The sequence below is a fragment of the Schistocerca cancellata genome, chromosome 2 (assembly GCF_023864275.1).
Source record: "Schistocerca cancellata isolate TAMUIC-IGC-003103 chromosome 2, iqSchCanc2.1, whole genome shotgun sequence".
Classification (NCBI taxonomy): Eukaryota; Metazoa; Arthropoda; class Insecta; order Orthoptera; family Acrididae; genus Schistocerca; species Schistocerca cancellata.
Window position 1 is genome coordinate 821,955,944 of NC_064627.1, and position 22,043 is coordinate 821,977,986.

Genomic DNA, 22,043 nt, shown 5'->3' on the forward strand with positions numbered 1-22,043 from the left:
CACACAGTAATCGCAGTCCCTATCCATACTAAAGACGGTGGAGCACTGCACTACACAGACAGACAAACGACTATCGTCACGTGCTACGGAACTCCACTGCAGACACTGATGAAAACGCGAGAATTGTGTCTTATAAATTATATTGACACCAGCAGATTCAGAAACTAGACTACAAAAGCACACAGGTGAGACATAATTCGCTCCTGGTTAGGAACTTGTAATGAGCCACAAAATCGGTTTACTTTCCGACACAAAGGAAAACGCAAGAACACTGTTTGTTAAGTATTAAATTAACTCGCAGTAATTCAAAAACTAAACCACAAAACAATGCATATGAAACTATATAATTCGCTCCTGATTAGGAACTCGTAAAATGTCACAAAATCGGTTACTTCCCGATTGCTCGTCTGTCTTCGCCAGCGGCTGCTGCCTGACAGGGGGGTCGTACAATGACATAATTTTGTAGGTGCATTCAGCGGCATATGCGGATACTGCCACAAATGTGTTGCAAACAGAGTAACAAAGGAGTAATAAATTTAAAGGTCAAATATGATGCGGCAGTTTTTCACGCATCTCTTAAACTACGTGACGTACAATGATATAATTCTGCAGATAAATTCAGTGGTATATGTGGACACTGTCTGCAAAGTGTGCCGCCAATACGGTTAGTAGTAAAGAAAGAATAAATGAAAACTTATAAATCTAATAAATAACAAAATCTGTGTATTCGCGCGTCGTGCGGTGCACTTATTTTTCATCCCACTCCCACCCCTTTGATAGGTGGATGGTTCTTATCCCCTCAGCGATCTTTCCAGACGATGATATACGTACCAAGTTTGGTCGAAATCGGTCGAGTGGTTTAGGACAAGATGTGAAAGAAACATACATATATTTTTATAATATGCATGGACTTAACTATGGTAAATTGTACGAAAACGATGCGCTTTTGACATATTGTCATTGAGTCGTAGCATTGAAAAGCTATACTTTCAAAGCATAATGTTGTAACTCTAAAAACATCATATGTGGGAAGCCTTTAACTACCAATATGTAGTTTCTCGTCATTTTATTACTTTGAAGCACTAAAGAAACTGGCATAGGGATGAGTATTCAAATACAGAGATATGTAAACAGGCAGAATACGACGCCGCGGTCGGCAACGTCTGTATAAGACAACAAGTGTCTGGCGCAATTTGTAGATCCGTTATTGCTGCTACAATGGTGGGTTATCAAGATTTAAGTGAATTTCAACGTGGTGCTATAGTCGGCGCACGAGCGATGGGACACAGCATTTCCGAGACAGCGATGAAGTGGGGGTTTTTCCGTACGACCATTTCACGAGTGTACCGTGAATATCAGGAAGCCGGTAAAAAATCAACTCTCCGACATCGCTGCGGCCGGAAAAAGATCCTGCAAGAACGGGACCAACGGCGATTGAAGAGAATCGTTCAACTTGACGGAAGTGCAACCTTTCTGGAAATTACTGCAGATTTCAATGCTGGACCATCAGCAAGTGTCAGAGTGCGATACACTCAGCGAAACATCATCGATATGGGCTTTTGGAGTGGAAGGCCCACTCGTGCAGCCTTGATGACTGCACGAAACAAAGCTTTACGCCTCGCCTCGACCCGTCAACACCGACATTGGACTGTTGATGACTGGAAACCTGTTGCCTGGTCGGACAAGTCTCGTTTCAAATTGTATCGAGCGGATGGACGTGTACGGGTACGGAGGCAATCTCATGAATCCATGGACCCTGCATGTCAGCAGGAGACTGTTGAAGCTGGTGGAAACTCTGTAATGGCGTGGGACGTGTGCAGTTGGAGCGACTGGGACCCCTGATACATCTAGATACGACTCTGACAAGTGACACGTACGTAAGCATCCTATTTGATCACCTGCATCCATTCATGTCCATTGTGCATTCCGACGGACTTGGACAATTCCAGCAGGACAATGCGACATGCCACACGTCCAGAATTGCCACAGAGTGGCTCCAGGAACACTCTTCCGAGCTAAAACACTTGCGCTGGCCACCAAACTCCCCAGACCTGAACATTATTGAACACAACTGGGATGCCATGCAACCTGCTGTTCAGAAGAGATCTCCACTCCCTCGTACTCTTACGGATTTACGGACAGTCCTGCAGGATTCGTGGTGTCAGTTCCCTCCAGCACTATTTCAGACATTTGTCAAGTCCACGCCACGTCGTGTTGCGGCACTTCTTCGTCTCCGGGGGCCCTACACGACATTAAGCAGATTTACCAGTTTCTTTGGCTCTTCAGTGGGTAACGAGTCGTACCTAAAACGACGCGCTTTCGAGAGATCCTCAATTTGACGATGCTTTGAAGAAGCTTGTATTCATACCACGTACTCTGTGATCCAAATATCACCAAATACGGAGTTTAACTTCATACAATATGCGGCTTCTAAATTCTGCTTTTGTCGTAAAAACGGTGTCGCATCTCAGTGGCCACATTCCTCTCCTCGAAGCAAAAATCTAACATGCCAGATTGCTCATTTCACGTTTTTCATTGTAGTGGAACGAGGAATTCCACGCTGTGACGTCACCAGCTAATCGTCAACGTGCGTTTTCACGTCCCGTGAGAGGATGGCTTTACGAATGTGTTCGACAATCTCCAGCAGCAGAAGTTACTAGATGGGTGTTCTGTCTCACGGAGAACTTTACTGTTGAAATTCGAAGAGTGTACGTTTCAGGAAGAGTCGAATAATATACTACTTCCGCCCACATACGTCACACGAAATAGACAGAAGAGAAAAATAGAAAAATTAGAATTCCTTCGGAGTTTTATCGACAGTCGCTCTTCCCTCGCGCCATTCGCGTATGGGGCAAGGAAAACGTGTGTTGGGGTGATGGGGGAGGGGGAGGGGGGAGGTAGGGGAGGTGAAGGGAGAGATAGTAGTACCAGAAGCATCCTCAGCAACACACTGTAAGATGGCCTGCTGGAATTGTCTTAAGGCCAAGCTAGGTCTTGCACAGCGCACACATGAATGTAGAATGCGTTGTTGGCACTTGGGCCGCGGGAGTAGCTATCCGGACTAGTCAGAGGCCGAGAGACAACAGCGGCTACACTGAGAAGCCTGAGCGATCTTTCTGTATTGGACATCCGACAGGAGGCTAGGAGCGTGGGAGAGAGGCTGCCAGATGCGGCGCGCTGGCAAATGGACGCTCCTACGCACCATCCTGCGTGAGGTCAAGCTTGCGGCACACACGCTCCATCCCATCTACAGGGAGTCCCAAAACCTTACGGTCAGAATTATACAGACGGGAGAAGCTCTTAAAGGGAGTGATTTTGACAAGGAACAAATGAGCAGAAATGAATATTACCGACGGTACGAGCTGTTTGTGCGAGGCACATATGCTCATAGGACAAGATATTGGTCGCTCCCTTAAAATCTCTGGTGGCTTTGGAACGCTGTAGATAGTGTCGAATTGGTACCAGGTGGTCATATGATTTCTCTACCCTACATGATGTAGCGCCAGGCGAACACTGGGACACAGGCGACGGAGGGCAGGACAGGGCAGCGCAGCGAAGATTTTTGTGATTGACGGGTGTAAATACAGTATAACAGCGCAAATTGAGGCGCAGAGTAGGGGAAGGCAGCACAGTGCCTGCCTGCCTACTCCTTCTTCGCCGCGCTGTGTCCGGGGCCACAATTTAATGCGCGAGCGCCACATGTGTTCCCGCGGCGTGGTGTCTCAGAATGACGACAACGAAGCTGAATGTATTGGAAATATTGATAGCTCGAGGAAGTTAGGTCACAAACTGAGGATGATGAAGAACTGGATTATTCCTCATTAATCAGGTACCTATGTAGCAGAGAATAACTAAAGAAAATGAAGAAACTCATTGCTTCCAGGCTTATACAACATTCCATTATGCAGCGTGAACAAAGGGCAAAGGAAAGACCAACTGAACGTAGAAAGACTGAAGACTCGAAATCTGCTAGTGACCCACTCTATCATTTCTCCATGTCGATGTACCCAACATTTAAAAATATGCTACCAATAAGTGAACATTTGATCCGATGAACGCCATTTGAAGTGATTTCGTAAACTGACGCCTCTCCTAGAAATTCACAGTCCTACAAACTCAAGAACTCGACTACCTTACAATGTCCGCCCCGATAGCGGAGTGGTCAGCGTGACGGATTGCCGTCCTACGGGCCCGGGTTTGATTCCCGGTTGGGTCGGGGATTTTCTCCGCTCAGGGAATGGGTGTTGTGCTGTCTTCATCATCATTTCATCCCCATACGGCGCGCAGGTCGCCCAATGTGGCGTCGAATGTAATGAGACCTACACCAGAGCGGCCGGACTTGGCCTTCCGGCCAATGAGGCCAAACACTCATTTCCATTACCTTAGAATTACAGCGCAAGTGCTTTATATCCACCCCATAATCGTCAGAAGCCATCTGCCCGTCTTTGACACTTCTTCAGAACTCAGTGGTGGTGCGTTCAAATACAGCTGCTGGATATCACGTTCAGCTCGTCACTAGTAACAATATCACTAAATAATTTTCCAAAGTAATATATGTTACTCTTGCTTATGTCGTTACTCTGTAAAAAAATTCAGTAAAAATACCTCAAGAACACAGTGAGTGTTTCTTCACTACCAGTAGGATTTTGAGCATTACAAACTTCATGCCGGCCGCGGTGGTCTCGCGGTTCTAGGCGCTCAGTCCGGAACCGCCGACTGCTACGGTCGCAGGTTCGAATCCTGCCTCGGGCATGGATGTGTGTGATGTCCATAGGTTAGTTAGGTTTAAGTAGTTCTAGGTTTTAGGGGACTGATGACCACAGATGTTAAGTACCACAGTGCTCAGAGCCATTTGAACCATTTGAACCAAACTTCATGAAATATATATTTCCGGCCGGCCAGTGTGGCCGTGCGGTTCTAGGCGCTTCAGTTTGGAAACGCGTGACCGCTACGGTCGCAGGTTCGAATCCTGCCTCGGGCATGGATGTGTGTGATGTCCTTAGGTTAGTTAGGTTTAAGTAGTTCTAAGTTCTAGGGGACTGATGACCACAGATGTTAAGTCCCATAGTGCTCAGAGCCATTTGAACCATTTTTATATATTTCCTCATAGGCTCGTGAACCTCAAGGAATTGAATCCGGTCCAAAAGGAAGCAGTTCGTCAACTGTTTACCAGAAAACTGTTGATATTAAATCGAATTCGCTATGAGTATTTCTCTTGTTCGTGCGGCCACTTTTCCATTCTAATTTATTCTGTTTTGAATTGCCGTATAATAACATCGGCATGCCCTTTTCCCCATCAGAATCCGACTCTGAACTAAGAGTCATGAGTTCAACCATACCGTCACAAAAGACTGTGCATAGGATCTACAAGGAAAAACTGCGTGACAATGGTTAAACTGCCTCCCAATAAGCGCACAGACTGTGTCGCGGATGTTCGTTGCGCTACGTCACAATGTGCGCCTGGCCTGTCATAGCGTTGAAGTACACTACTGGCCATTAAAGTTGCTACACCACGAAGATGACGTGCTACAGACGCGAAATTTAACCGACAGGAAGAAGATGCCGTGATATGCAAATGATTAGCTTTTTAAGAGCATTCACACTAGGTTGGCGCCGGTGGCGACACCTACAACGTGCTGACATGCGGAAGTTTCCAATCGATTTCTCATACACAAACAGCAGTTGACCGGCGTTGCCTGGTGAAACGTTGTTGTGATGCCTCGTGTACGGAGGAGAAATGCGTACCATAACATTTCCGACTTTGATAAAGGTCGGGTATCGCGATTGCGGTTTATCGTATCGCGACACTGCTGCTCGCTTCGGTCGAGATCCAATGACTGTTAGCAGGATATGGAATCGGTACGTTCAGGAGGGTAATACGGAACGCCGTGCTGGATCCCAACGGCCTCGTATCACTAGCAGTCGAGATGACAGGCATCTTATCCGCATGGCTGTAACGGATCGTGCAGCCACGTCTCGATCCCTGAGTCAACAGATGGAACGTTTGCAAGGCAACAACCATCTGCGCGAATAGTTCGACGTATGCAGCAGCATGGACTATCAGCTCGGAGGCCATGGCTGCGGTTACCCTTGACGCTGCATCACACACAGGAGCGCCTGCGATGGTGTACTCAACGACGATCCTGGGTGCACGAATGGCAAAACGTCATTTTGCGGATGAATCCAGGTTCTGTTTACAGCATCATGATGGTCGCATCCGTGTTCGGCGACATCGTGGTGAACGCACATTGGAAGCGTGTATTCGTCATCGCCATACTGGCGTATCACCCGGCGTGATGGTATGGGGTGCCATTGGTTACACGTCTCGGTCACCTCTTATTCACATTGACGGCACTTTGAACAGTGGATGTTACATTTCATATGTGTTACGACCCCTGGTTCTACCCTTCATTCGATCCCTGCAAAACCCTACATTTCAGCAGGATAATGCACGACCGCATGTTGCAGGTGCTCTACGGGGCCTTTCTGGATACAGAAAATGTTCGACTGCTGCCCTGGCCAGCACATTCTTCAGATCTCTCACCAATTGAAAACGTCCGGTCAATGGTGGCCGAGCAACTGACTCGTCACAATACACCAGTCACTACGTTTGATGAACTGTGGTATCGTGTTGAAGCTGCATGGGCAGCTGTACCTGTACATGTTATGCAAGCTCTGACTCAATGCCCAGGCGTATCAAGGCCGTTATTACAGCCAGAGGTGGTTGTTCTGGGTACTGATTTCTCAGTATCTATGCACCCAAATTGCGTGAAAATGTAATCACATGTCATTTCTAGTATAATATATTTGTCTAATGAATACCCGTTTATCATCTGCATTTGTTCTTGGTGTAGCAATTTTAATGGCCAGTAGTGTAGTGAGCGTGCGGTGTAGTGTGCGTGCGCCGGTAGGTAGTATGGAATCGGTGTAGTAAGATAGGTCGATGTGGAGACGTGACAAGATGACAAGAAGTAGATGTCGTGTTTGGACGTACACATGACCACAAAGTGACTGAAGCTGTCCAATTTGTTGGTGTATCAACTCGAACTGCTCAACGTGTCTATAAGGACTAGTGTACCACTCGTAGCCATGAAACAATGCGTAAGAACAGCGGCCGGTGAAAGATTTCAACTGACAAGGACCGCAGACGAATGTCACGCCTTGTCAACGGGTATCAAATGCCACAGAAATTGCTACTTTAAGTGAATTCATCTTCATTTCAACCAGTTTTCGAGCGAACAGCGCGAAGGAAACTGCTTCAAATGGACATTTGTGATCGTGTATTTTCAAATGGCCATTGCGCATAGTGACAAATGAATTTGCACAGTATCAATGGGCCATACAACACAACAACTGTACAGAGCTGACCGGAGGAGTGTAATATGATACGATGAATTGCGATTTTGCCTCTTTTTAGATTCCACCAACGATCCAAATAAGCGTTTAAACTGCAGTGCGTTGTGGCTCAGACCGGAGGTGGTTGTATGATATTTTGCTGGTGTTTTACGTACTATGACTTGGACCCATAAATTCATGTTATCGTGAACATGAACCAGGATAGTAATTCCAACAATCTCGGTGACAAAGTGAAGCCATCGAACTATGACTGGCCCGCTAAATCGCCCGATTTAATCCATAAGAAAACGTCCACGAGATATGATAGCTCTAAGGGACCTGATCATCAATAAGCAGCTTCCACTGGATGTGGCGTACCCGAAGTAACTTCTAGACTCTCTTCCTCGCCCCAGTGAGATCCGTGTCAAGGACAGAGGCTACGTTACACGGCATTATAAGCATAGTGTCTCCGGAGGGGAGATGGGACTAAATTTTTGCTCGATGTCGTTATTTGTAAACTGCTTATGTTTCACAACAAAAGACTGCCTCCCGCATAGAGGAGGCGCTACCTTCAAAATCTAAACACAATCGTTTGCGATGTATCCACGGTGGAGTCGCAGTTTATAGTTCGTGACTGGTTGTTCAAGACCTGGCACTACTTTTACAGGAACTACCAGACATGTCTTTAATATGAGGTGCAGCACGTGTGGTTCCTGACTGTGCAGGCATGAGATATTTCCCACGGATGAATGCAATTTAACGTACCAACGTCCTTCTCCAAGGCAGACATATCCTAAAAGTTTGCTTTCCGAAGCCGGCCGCGGTGGTCTAGCGGTTCTAGGCGCTCAGGCCGGAACCGCGCGACTGCTACGGTCGCAGGTTCGAATCCTGCCTCGGCCTTGGATGTGTGTGATGTCCTTAGCTTACTTAGGTTTAAGTAGTTGTAAGTTCTAGGGGACTGATGACCATAGATGTTAAGTCCCATAGTGCTCAGAGCCATTTGAACCATTTGCATTCCGAAGATTATCTCGTGGATCTTGCGCTGTTCCTAACAAAAGAAAGCGTGAATTGTTGAGGATGATGAGTTATAATAAATGAACGACTAGCCAATTTATGGAATTTTGGTGTTAAGTTTATTTTTTATTAAATTGTGAGGGTAATCGCAAAAGTAAGGTCTCCTATTTTTTAATAGGTACATAGATATGCTTATTTCTACAATGGTTTACATGCATTTTACGGCTTGAACATTTAGCTATTTTTCGACATAATCACCATTTCTGTCGATGCATTTTTGTAGACGCTGTGGCAGTTTTTGTATGCCCATGTCATATCAGCGCGCCGCCATGCTGCTCAGAAAGTTATGAAACTCTTCTTCCCCTCGTCGTCGGAGCTGAATCGCTGAGATCACTATTAACGCTGACAGGTACTGTGAGGCTCTGACAAAACTAAAACGGGCGATTCAGAACCGGAGAACAGGAATGTTGAGGAAGGGCGTACACATTCTCCATGACAACGCTCGCCCATACATCGCTCGGCAAACCGTTGCTCTCCTGCAACAGTTTCAGTGGAACATAATCACCCACCCACCCACCCTATAGTCCTGACTTGGCGCCCAGTGACTATTACCAGTTCCCTAGGTTAAAAGAACATTTGACCGGAAAGCGATTCAGAGGTGAAAGAAGAGGTTCATAACTTTCTGAACAGCATGACGGTGAGCTGGTGTCACATAGGCATACAAAAACTGCCACAGCGTCTACAAAAATGCATAGGCAGAAATGGTGATTATGTCGAAAAACAGCTAAATGTTCAAGCTGTAAACTGATGTAAACCATTGTAGAAATAAACAGGTCTATGTACTTATAAAAAAAATAGACCTTACTTTTGGGATTGCCATCGTATACATGAAATACTTGTAGAAACAGAGATATCATCTGGAAGTGCATTTGAGAACGATTAATAGATAAATACAGGGTGAACATTAATAAAACCGAAAACTGCAGTTCCGGGTTCCAGTCTCGAAATGGAAGAAAAAAGGTCCTGTGGACATGTGTCCAGAAATGGATCGTTGCCACGGTGAATGGTGCTGACGAATAACAGTTCTCTGACCATGTGCCGTGTGTTCCTTGTGTGTTGCAGGCTGTGTGACTGACGCAGCGTATTGTGAGCAGCAGAATGGTCCGGTGTTTATGTCGGGAACAAGCCGCGATGTTGTTCGTGTACGGCCAAGCAGACGGAAACGGTCGAGAAGCGGAACTCGGTCCTACAAATCTGTTGTACGCACAGTCCCCCGCCTCCCGGCATGGTCATCTGTCTGAAAGGACCCATGAGCAGACAAATGCCCAAAAAGGACTTGAAATGCTAGGTGAGGTAGCTGATGTCTGTGAGGGTACTCATTTTGGTATAGCTGTGCTGCCTCTCGACAGTTTCCATCTGCTTGGCCGTACACGGACAACGTCTCGGCTTGTTCCGACATGAATACCGGACCATTCTGCCGCTTACAGTACGCTGCGTGTCTCAGAAGAAACACAGGGCACGTGGTCAGAGGAACTGTCAGTCGTCAGCGCCATCTACCATGACAACGATGCATTTCCGGACACGTGTTCACAGGACTTTTCTTCCTCCATTTCCAATCTGGTAAACGTCCATACAGTTTGTCGGTTTTTATCAATGTTCATCCTGTATAATCGAAATGTTTAGAATTTGCGTCTAAAGATAACTCATACGCTCCCATTACTACACTACTGGCCATTAAAATTCCTATACCACAAAGATGACATGATACAGACGCGAAATTTAACCGACAAGAAGAAGATGCTGTGATACGCAAATGATTAGCATTTCAGAGCATCCATACAAGGTTGGCGCCGGTGGCGACACCTACAATGTGCTGACATGAGGATAGTTTCCAAAAAATTGCTCTGAGCACTATGGGACTCAACATCTTAGGTCATAAGTCCCCTAGAACTTACAACTACTTAAACCTAACTAACCTAAGGACATCACACACACCCATGCCCAAGGCAGGATTCGAACCTGCGACCGTAGCAGTCTCGCGGTTCCGGACTGCAGTGCCAGAACCGCACGGCCACCGCGGCCGGCGAAAGTTTCCCACCGTAGGTCTAAGGCGCTGCAGTCATGGACTGTACGGCTGATCCCGGCGGAGGTTCGAGTCCTCCCTCGGGCATGGGTGTGTGTGTTGGTCCTTAGGATAATTTAGGTTCAGCAGTGACCGGCGTTGCCTGGTGAAACGTTGTTGTGAAGACTCGTGTAAGGAGGAGAAATGCGTACCATCACGTTTCCGACTTTGAAGAAGGTCGGATTGTAGCCTATCGCGATTGCGGTTTATCGTATTGCGACACTGCTGCTCGCGTTGGTCGAGATCCAATGACTGTTGGCAGAATATGGAATCGGTGGGTTCAGGAGGGTAATACGGAACGCCGTGCTGGATCCCAACGGCCTTGTATCACTAGCAGTCGAGATGACAGGCATCTTATCCACACGGCTGTAACGGAACGTGCAGCCACGTCTCGATCCCTGAGTCAACAGATGGGGACGTTTGCAAGACAACAACCATCTGCACGAACAGTTCGACGACGTTTGCAGCAGCATGGACTATCAGCTCGGAGACCATGGCTGCGGTTACCCTTGACGCTGCATCACACACAGGAGCGCCTGCGATGGTGTACTCAACGACGAGCCTGGGTGCACGAATGGCAGAACGTCATTTTTCGGATGAATCCAGGTTCTGTTTACAGCATGATGATGGTCGCATCCGTGTTTGGCGACATCGCGGTGAACGCACGCTGGAAGCGTGTATTCGTCATCGCCATACTGGCGTATCACCCGGCGTGATGGTATGGGGTGCCATTGGTTACACGTCTCGGTCATCTCTTGTTCGCATTGACGGCACTTTGAACAGTGGACGTTACATTTCAGATGTGTTACGACCCGTGACTCTATCCTTCATTCGATCCCTGCGAAGCCCTACATTTCAGCAGGATAATGCTCGACCGCATGTTGCAGGTCCTGTACGGGCCTTTCTGGATACAGAAAATGTTCGACTGCTGCCCTGGCCAGCACATTCTCCAGATCTGTCACCAACTGAAAACGTTTGATCAATGGTGTCCGAGCAACTGGCTCGTCACAATACACAAGTCACTACTCTTGATGAACTGTGGTATCGTGTTGAAGCTGCATGGGCAGCTGTACCTTTACACGCCATCCAAGCTCTGTTTGACTCAATGTCTAGGCGTATCAAGGCCGTTATTACAGAGGTAGTTGTTCCGGGTACTGATTTCTCAGGATCTATGCACTCAGATTGCGTGAAAATGTAATCACATGTCGGTTCTAGTATAATATATTTGTCCAATGAATACCCGTTTATAATCTGCATTTCTTCTTGGTGTAGCAATTTTAATGGTCAGTAGTGTATTATTTCCTAAGCTACTACTTAGTATAGATAGAAAATTATCAATTTTTACAGTACTACCAAGTAGCGAAATTTCTGCTAACTTCATTATTGTAATTTACACGTATTCTAAGCTAAACTCATATGAAGAAGCCTTGCAGAAGAACACACGAGAGGTAGAAAGCTACTTCAAACAAAAGCGAAATTATGCAGTACAACTAACACATTGAGCCCAACAATAATCTTGGGACAGGTTCATTTTCAACATCGAATACGATGCACACAGAAGACTAACACCAGCACAAAATGTAATTAGACACATAAACCAGTCGAAAAAGTACACAGCATAATCGAATTCCATTTAAGAAGATCAATGGATTAAGCACTGTCAACAGTTACGGAGCAAACAAGAGGATTATGGGAGCGGTATTTTTTTGATGAGGAAAAGAATTTGTAAGCATTGGCGCTACAACAATGGATGAAATACAAAATACACTAAAAATTAAAAAGTAAATAAAAATAAAAAAGCTGCGGAATGGATGCGAAAACTGCAGAGTCAACAAATATGCAAGACCTTGCCACCATATCAGATTTCCACATCCTATCAACAAGTGATGGCACGAAGAAATTACAGAGGCATTAGCTGGTTGAATACCATGTACGAGATCTATTCAAAAACTCTTGAAGAAAAGAATAACAGTTCTATCTGACAAACTTCTCCAAGAAGACCAAAACGTGCGGTTACGAAAGGTCACTCCCATAGTGCTCAGAGCCATTTGAGTGTACTGATAATATTTTTGGAATGTAACGAATCATAGAAAAACAAAAATAGTTCAGTCTTGAAACACGCGTTTTTTTATAGATTTTAAGAAAGAAAAAGCTGATCAAAATAAATTATGAGCAATAATGAGTGACAGTGGTTATCCACCACAACTCATAAGGGCTTTCAAAAGATTAATGTCGTGAAACAAAAATAGCAGTAAATGCAGGAGAGTGAAGGATATGAGAAATAAAAATCAATCGAGATGTGATACAAGAGTGTTCTCTTTCACCAACTCTTTTTAACAGTTATATTAACAGTTTTCTTAAAAACTGGAATCAGAGAATTGGTTATTTCCAAGAATAACTGCCTGTCGAAGTCGCGGGGTCCAAACGATACATGTCGAGCGTGCGATTGTAAATCGATCATGTGACTGACTATGGTGGTGGGCGTAATGATCAATTATTTGTGATCGTCATTTTTATCTGTTTTCCGTCGTTCCCTTAGTTGCTCTAAGTGACATAACTCCGCGAATTAATGGGAAAAAGGAAACTGTTCCCGTAGCGTACACATCACATGGCCTTTCACATGACAAGAACACCGACGACGAGTAAGGTAAGCCATCTTCTTTGAAATTACAAGTACTTTTGTAACGGTCTTCTTTTGTCATTGCTGCAGTGACCACCGTAACCATACTCATAACGCCCGCCACCACAGTCGCGTGATCGATTTACGGTCGCACGCTCGATATGTATCGTTTGGACCCCGCGACTTCAATTGGCAATCGTTCTTGGAAATTATCAGAGAATTAACCAGGATTTATATTAGCATTAAATTAGATAAACACACTAACAGAAGTGCAATACTGTTTGCGAATGATAAAGTAGTAACACAATAAGGTGAAGATGACCTGCAGATTGCGCTTTATCGCATAAGCCAAATACGTAAAGAAACAATCTTAAAATCTCATTACATCAGTTTAAAGTTATGGTTATTCAGATAAATACCCAGTACGGTCAAAGACAGTAATTAACACCGCAATAATTGAACACGACTCATGTTTTAAATATATCATAATGATATTGCCGAAAAGCTGCACATATTTCAAGTAATATTTGGAACATCAATAGAAACTCAACTAAAAAGCCCTAAAAGACACAAAAATAATTTTTTTTAACTATGGGGTGACTACTAGGCCTACTTTTGTATGAACCGAAAGTTGGGTAAATAAAAAGAAAGATGCTAGCAAATACTAACAGCAGAGATGAGATTCTTGAGAAGCGTGATGGCTGCATTAGAAGTGATTTAATTGCAAGTGAAATAGTCGTAATAAGTTGAATGTGCACAGTATCAATGAGGAAATAACTCAGTGCAGAGAGAGGTGGAAACAACCAGTGATTATAATGAGAGATCAGCGGCCGCTCAAAAAAATTATCTGATCTATAACCAGAAGATAAGGGGAGATACAGGTCGACAAAGGAAACAATGAACATCAACTCTGTGACAGCGAAACAGGCAGATGCCTAATCACTGTATGTAAAACGACAACCTAAAGTAATTTCAAACAGCTACATCTCTATCATAATTTATACATAGGTTCGTTCCGCGTATCTGAACGTTCTTCATTGTTATAAGCTGTACAGAATAAGAAGCATGAATGAACCGCAAAAAACCAGGGACAAATACCGAGTGGCCGAAAGATAGCACGAGGCATCAAGTAGTAATGAAACACTTAATAAAGATGTACACTAAACGTGGCAATCGGCTCCTCGGAATCAACAATAAGAAATGTTACACACAGTGAGGCTATTCTTGAAATGCTTACAAAATGCCTAGTGGATCGCCGTTCTGTCTTCTCATTGTCAGATTTCAGCTTCGCTCCACTGTCAAACAACGCAGACGCACTGCTCAGCTCCGGATTCTGCTTCGACAGCACAACAGCCTTCCGGTCTGTCTCCATTTCAAAAGCGCGTCAAAAAAATAAAGCTTGCAGTTTTAATTTGCGTTGGCAAAAACGCAGGTGAAATGATTCTAAACGAGAACCGATATACGTCAGAGATGATACTAATGTGGACCAAAGGTAACTGTCGTAGCATAGCTAACAGGAATGCCAAATTAGTAGACCATATACTCGTTGTAATGATGAAGGCTCTTTCAGGAAATCTTACAATTAATAGCTGCGTGCGCTCTGCAACCAACGAACTAGTGATAATAGTCAAAAAGCGAAGCGATGTAACCAACGTCTTAAATTTAAAACTAGCTATCTCATTTTAATGTAGGTTAGTTAGTAGGCTGGTGTAGATTATGAGAATTTTAGAATACCTGAACAAATAACGGAACAGGTTCAGATTACAGAGGAGAATGTTGCCCCTAGGGGATAGTATACTTACGAACATAATTATGATGTTTTTTGGTTGGTACTTCAGCCTAATGACTGATTTTAGAATTACGTGAAGGCATGCGCAACTGAGACCGTTATCAGCAGTTTCCGCCATTTTCTACTGTTTTTGTTATGATTAGACGGGAGGTTATGTTTGTGCATCTGTAAATACTTCGTGTTCTACGCATTTGGTCCTGTATAATATTTTTAAGCTTTGCTATATGTTTTTAGAACCACTTATATAATATGTGGGCAGTTAACCAATACTTTATCGATCGTGCACTATCTTCTACCTTGAAATAGAAAGTTATTTACAATGAAACATGTGATAGCTGCAAACGAACTGAGATTCTTTTATGTTGAACAGTCTTACCTATCTTGAAAATGGAAATTGGTGTTTTTTTCCGGCAGGTTCAGTTTCAGAACGTATTTAACTTGTAACTGTTTTCGTAGAATACTTCTGCATAACTTGATTTCACTTACTGATTATTGGGGTGTAACAGAGTAATAATGTAACTCATTAAATACAGTAATGACAAGGTTTTCTCGATCACAATGCATTTACATTTCAATAGGATATTTGTTCCTAGGTATATCAACATGTTGTACCTTCGAATTTTTGTAATTTCAAAAAAGAGTGCAGCAAATAAAATGAGAATGTTATAATTTAAAATGGAAGAATAAAATATACTAAACTTCTATTATAGGGCTGAAAACTGTACCCAGGAACGACGCCCTCCCCTATTTTTATTGACGAAAATAACGACGTAGCCACAGATCTTGAAGGTATGAGGAAAACGAAACATCTTAAACAGAACAAGACAACTATCAGAGAGAAGATGAAAAATTTAAGCAAACGGTTATAGGAGCGCGATAGCAGTGATTAATTTTTAAAATTTTAGAAGCCAGAACCCTCCTCTTCTATGATATAACCCTCCGTCCCCCGCCCGCAAGCCAACCATAAAAATCCGAAGTTTCGATTTCTGAAAACTTCTGATAAAACTCACAATGAGAACACATTTTTTAAAAGACTGTTCTAAAATTCAGGTTTTTAATACTAATTTCTACCGTCTGTCTCCGTAGCAGCAGCAATTTGCTCCCCTGTTCTGCTCGATACATATCGGTACAAGGAGGTAGTCTTCACGACTATGACGTCATGTTTTCAATTGCTGCCAGCCGCAACGTTCAAACTCGGGAGTACCTTGCCTCAAGACCCTGACCATCACATCACGTCGCTGACCAACTGTCACGTTCACTGGCGGCGACGAAACGACAAATTATAATACGTTGCGATTTAGCACACGTGTACTATTTTAAATCGACGGTGCCGATTTGTTCCAGTGGGTAAAAAAAAATAATTCTGAAATACCTTCTTAAGCAAAAACATCCTGAAATATCTTCGAGTGGATGTAAGAAAGTATCAGAAAAATTTGATCACACAAACAATGAAAATCAAAACGTGTATGGAGAGAACGATACAGAAACTTAGGTTGGACAGATATATAAACATGACATCTGGCACAGAGAATAACAACAGAGAGAAAGTTGTACAAGCATTCGTAGAGCTCTTTAAGCGATTTTTATAGTTCAGGAGATGAACCAGAAACAAAGAAAGAAAGTTTATAGGTCAAATTTTAATGCGAGATGAGGTGCTTACATCCATTCGATGTATGAAGAAAGGAAAGGCGCCTAAAGATGGTGGACCAACCAACAGAAATGGTTAAAGAATGAGGAAAAGTAATCTTGAAGAAACTTGCGAAGTAGTTTACGGAATGCCTGCAAATAAGACAGTTTACCAACATGCTGTAACAGTTCTATTTCACAAGAAAGGAGGCAAACAACATATTTTAAAAATATCGCGTCACCCTTCTTCCTATAGTGTGCAAGTTATACACTTAACACAACACCAAATACATAAAAAATTGTGTTTAACCAAGCGGAGGGACAAGGAATATAACAAATTGTACTTTTTACACATCATTAATGAAAATACAGAACAAAATAATGGCTATGAATTAACGTTTTGTCTGGGACTGGTGAATTTTTAGAAAAATAATGACTTCGATTCAATAACAACTGTGCTAACACGCTTGAGAAATAAGACAATGATTCAACCAATGTTAGTATACTGACGAATGTAGATGTCAATACTACAGTTTCCATTAGACATCATCAAGATAGTGGAAAATTTAGGATTAAGTCAGGTGCTGAGTGTGGACATCACTATAGCTACACACAGAATCTCCAAAAGAAGGTTTTGAGCTGTTAAATTTCGAAACAGGATGAAGGAATACTTTTACCATAAGTACCAGAGCCACATACGTTTTACTGACGAGTATTTCCTAATAGACTTCAACAACGAATAGAGGAGTTTAATACAGCAAGTTTGAAAGTTGGCCTCAAAATCTTCATATGTGAAGTGCACCAGCGGCAAGACTCAATCAATAGTTTCATTGTGCGATAACAATTGTGACGTTACTGATGACAGAGCCACTAAAGCAGAGTTACTAAACATGATTTTCCAGAACTTCTTCACCAAAGAAAATGAAGTAAATATTCCAGAATTCCATATCGCACAACTGCCAACATGAGTAACTTGGAAGTAGATGTCCTTTCTTTAGCGAAACGGCTTAAATTACTTAATAAAGGCAAGGCCTCCGGCCCAGATTGTATACCAGTCAGGTTCCTTTCAGAATATGCTGATACAATAGTTCCATACTTACCAGTTTCATACAACCGCTCGCTCGTTGAAAGATCCATACCTAAAGACTGGAAGGTTCCACAAGCCACACGAATCCGCAATGAAGGAAACAGGAGTAATCCGCTGCATTACTGACCCATATCCTATCGTCGATCTGCAGTAGGATTTTGTAACATATACTGAGTTCGATCATTTGAATCACCCTGAACTAAACGATTTATTGACAAACAGTCAGCACTTATTCCGAAAAATATCGTTCATGTGACAACACACCTATCTCCTTATTCTCACGAAGTAATCAGTGCTATCGACAGGGGATGTCAAACTGATTACATATTCCAGAATGAGATTCTCACTCTGCAGCGGAGTGTGCGCTGATATGAAACTTCCTGGCAGATTAAAACTGTGTGCCCGACCGAGACTCGAACTCTGGACCTTTGCCTTTCGCGGGCAAGTGCTCTACCATCTGAGCTACCGAAGCACGACTCACGCCCGGTACTCACAGCTTTACTTCTGCCAGTATCTCGTCTCCTACCTTCCAAACTTTACAGAAGCTCTTCCTGATTGCATATTTTTTAGCTTTTGACACCGTTCCTCAAAAGCGACTTCTAAGCACATTGAGTTCATATGGAGTATCGCCTCAGTTATGTGACTGAATTTGTGAGTTCCTATCAGAAAGGTCACAGGGGTGGGTAGTAACTGACGGAATGTCAACGAATAAACACAAGTCATGCCTGGTATTCCGTAAGGAAGCGTTACAGGCCCTCTGCTGTTCCTAATCTACGTAAGCAGCACAGGACATAATCTGAGCAGTCCTCTTAGATTGTTTGTAGAGGTATTGTAATGTGGTCAGATGATGAAAACCAATTGCAAAATGAATTAGACAAGATATCTGCATGGAACGAAAGGTGTGAAGTGACTGTAAATAATGTAAAGTGTAATGTCATCCACACGAGTACTAAAAGAAATCCGCTGAATTTCGTTAAGACGACAAGTTACGCAAATCTAAAAGCTGTGCCGCGCGGTTAGAGGCTTCATGTCACTGATTGTGCGGCCGCTCCCGCCGGAGGTTCGAGTCCTCCCTCGGGCATAGGTGTGTGTGCTGTATGAGTTGGTTTAAGTCAGTTTAAGTAGTGAGTAAGTCTAGGGACTGATGACCTCAGCAGTTTGGTCCCTTAGCACATTTGAACACTTCTAAAAGCTGTAAATTCAACTATATACTTCGAGACTACAGTTAGGAATAACTTATACTGGACGATCACAGAGATAATGTTGTGGGGAAGGCAAACCAAAGACTGCGATTTATTGGCAGAACACTTAGAAAAAGCATCAGGTCTACTAAAGAGACTGCTTACATTACGCTTGTCGGCCATCTTCTGGAGTACTGCTGTGCGATGTAGGATCCGCATCACATGGGACTGATAGAGGACATCGAAAACGTTTAAAGAAGGACATCTCGTTTTGTGCTATCGCGAGACACGGGAGAGTACTTGAATTGGGATGGAAATCGTTAAAACAAAGGCGTTTTTCGTTGCGGTTGGAACTTCTCATGGAATTTCAGTCACCAACTGCCTCCTCCTGTTGCGAAAATATTCTGCTGGCGCCCACCTGCGTAGGGAGAAATGATCATCATGATCAGAACTTATACAGAAAGACTTAAGTGCTTGTTTTTGCCGCGCGCTGTTCGAGACTGGAATAGTAGAGGAACAGCTTGAAAGTGGTTTCGATGAACCCTCTGCCAGGCACTTAATTATGAATTGGTCAGTAATCATGTATATATAGAATCAATTACAATGACACTAAAATAATTTGTGACCAACACGTGGAAAAGGAAGTCACAGAAACGAATAACGAAGTCATCAACCAGTTGATGAGTTTTTGTTTTTGGGACGGCAGAAGACAAATACTGGATGGACAGCATACAAAATAAACATAAGTAAAATAAGTAAAAATGGTCTAGAGAGCTTTCGCAAACAAAATAGACTTTTCAAAGAAAGCTTCCAAAGTGTATGACAAGGACAGTTTATAATCATTGCGTATTACCAGTTTTGCCTCATGGCAGTGAGAAATGGATTCTAATGCGAAAAACCTTCAAAAAGTGAAAGTTACTAAGCGGCCTGTGGAGAGGTACGTGATCGGAATTTACAAGGACGATGAGAAAACAAACACATTGTACGTGGAACAAATTCGAGCGGAAGACACAATTTATGAGTCTAATAAAAGCGAAATGGGCAGCATACCTAGCCATCATGGTAGACAGGCCAAGAAAGTTCTTTGCTGCATTCCAAAAAATAAGAAATGATCGAGGTGATGACCAAATGGAAGGTGAGTAGATGACCTTAGAAAACTTGCAAGAGCAACATAGAGGAGTGTGGGATGACATTAGAAAACATTCAGGAACAGAGTCACAACTGGAATCGGTCAAATTATGCATATAGCTGTATGTAGCGATTTGTAGGGATATGGAACGGAACGTCCACATAGACTCACATGTAGATAATCCAGGTGGTAGACTTCAGTTCGATATGAGGAAAATACAGTCAGTGACAAAGGAGATCGATTACAAAGCATTCGTATCACTTATCCTAGAATACTGCTCAATATGTAAGACCCGTACCACATTGGACTAACAGGGGATATTGAACATATGCAAAGAGGCCAGCACGAATGATCACAGGTTTGTTTGGCCCATGGGAGAGAGTCACAGAGATTCTGGAAAAAATGAGGTTGCGGACGCATGAACCAAACCATCCCATGAAGTCAGACACACAAAGTTTCAAGAACCAGCTTCAAGCGAGGTATCTAGGTATACATTACAATGCCCTACGTACCGTTCCTCTCGTGATCGCGAAGAAAAGATTAGACTAGCTACAGCGAGCACAGAAGCATTCATACAGTCATTTTTCACCCCCTCCACGCGCAAATGGAACAGTTTTCACCCCCTCCACGCGCAAATGGAACAGGAAGAAGCGCTAATAATTAGTCGCACTGGTCGTCCGGACCGCCAACATGACCCGTTGATGTGTCAGAAAAACTATGAGTAGTTTATCCATCAGGGAAGGTTCCAGTCAAGTCGAATACTCGTAAAATCAAGGACTTGGGAGAACTCCCAAAATTACAACGTTATCTGCCCGGCGAACACCTACCTCTCCATGAAGAAATTTTGATGTAACCTGTAAAGAACAACACCGAAGACAACGAGTGAATGGACTGTCAAATACGGATTATTGTTGTAGAACGATGCATTAGCATTATGAAAGTTACTTGTTATTCTGTATGCGATCAAGATAACGTTAACGTGAACAGAAAGGAATGTGCGATTTCAGTATCTTTTACAAATGGTTCAAATGGCTCTAAGCACTATGGGACTTAACATTTGAGGTCATCAGTCCCCTAGACTTAGAACTACACAAACCTAACAAACCCAAGGACATCATACACATCCATGCCCGAGGCTGGATTCGAACCTGCGACCGTAGCAGCAGCGCGATTCCGGACTAAAATGCCGAGAACCGCTTGGTCACAGCAGCCGGCTATCTTTTACATGTGTTTTTTTTTAAATAATTAGTTCCAGCTTTTAATAATTAATTAGATTAGCCTGTGTAAGGTTATTACACAAATTAAACAGTTTTCCACAGTTTCCCACAAATGTATGTTGGTTGACTTAGCTCATTTAAAAATACGCGATTTGTAGATTAACGTATTATGTACGTTAAAAATATATAGCCTATATCCATCCAAAGGTTTATTAGAGTATCATGTAAAAATTTGAAGTAAGTCGACAAGAACTTTTGGGGCTTTTTGTAAACAACTTTTCTCGTTTATTTATTTAGATACCATATATACTAAGATGTTTTGTGCCCGTCTGCGTAAGATCTTCATTCTGGTGTTTCCAGGATGTGTTCTTCGTCACAAGATTGATTCAATCATGACCGAAGAACATCTAAAAGGGTGTACAAAATTAAGTGACTGTTCTTCAGACTTAATAACATTGTATTGGGAAGCACGAAGGGGAATGACAATAACTCAAGTGCCAGAACATTAAAATAATAATAATAATAATAATAATAATAATAATAATAATAAATATGTAGCCTATGACCATCTGAAAATTTATTAGAGTATCGTATAAAAATTTGAAGTAAATCGGTCAAGAACTTTGCAATTCTGCATTCTGAGATGTCCGCGAAGAAACGGAAAGTTTTCGATTTTTTGCTAACAACTTTTCCCGCATTTTTATCAGAGTATCGTGCAAAAACCTAAAGGACGTCGGTCAACAATATTTCGAGATTTTTTTAACAACGTTTCCTTTTTATATGTACAGTATTTGAAGAATGTGTATGTCCATCCGAATTTTTATTAGAATATCGTATAAGATGTGAAGCAAACCAGTCAAGAACTTCTCGAGATTTTTTGGGAACAACGTTAAACATCGTCTTATCTTTATATAGTAGTACAG

The 22,043-nt window shown here is 43.0% G+C and overlaps 1 protein-coding gene across 1 annotated transcript in view; it reads right to left on the bottom strand.

The window, feature by feature from the left end:
• Window positions 1-22,043, bottom strand: part of LOC126158956 (glutamyl aminopeptidase-like) — a 478,517-nt gene that overhangs the window by 141,180 nt on the left and 315,294 nt on the right. The window lies entirely within an intron of this gene.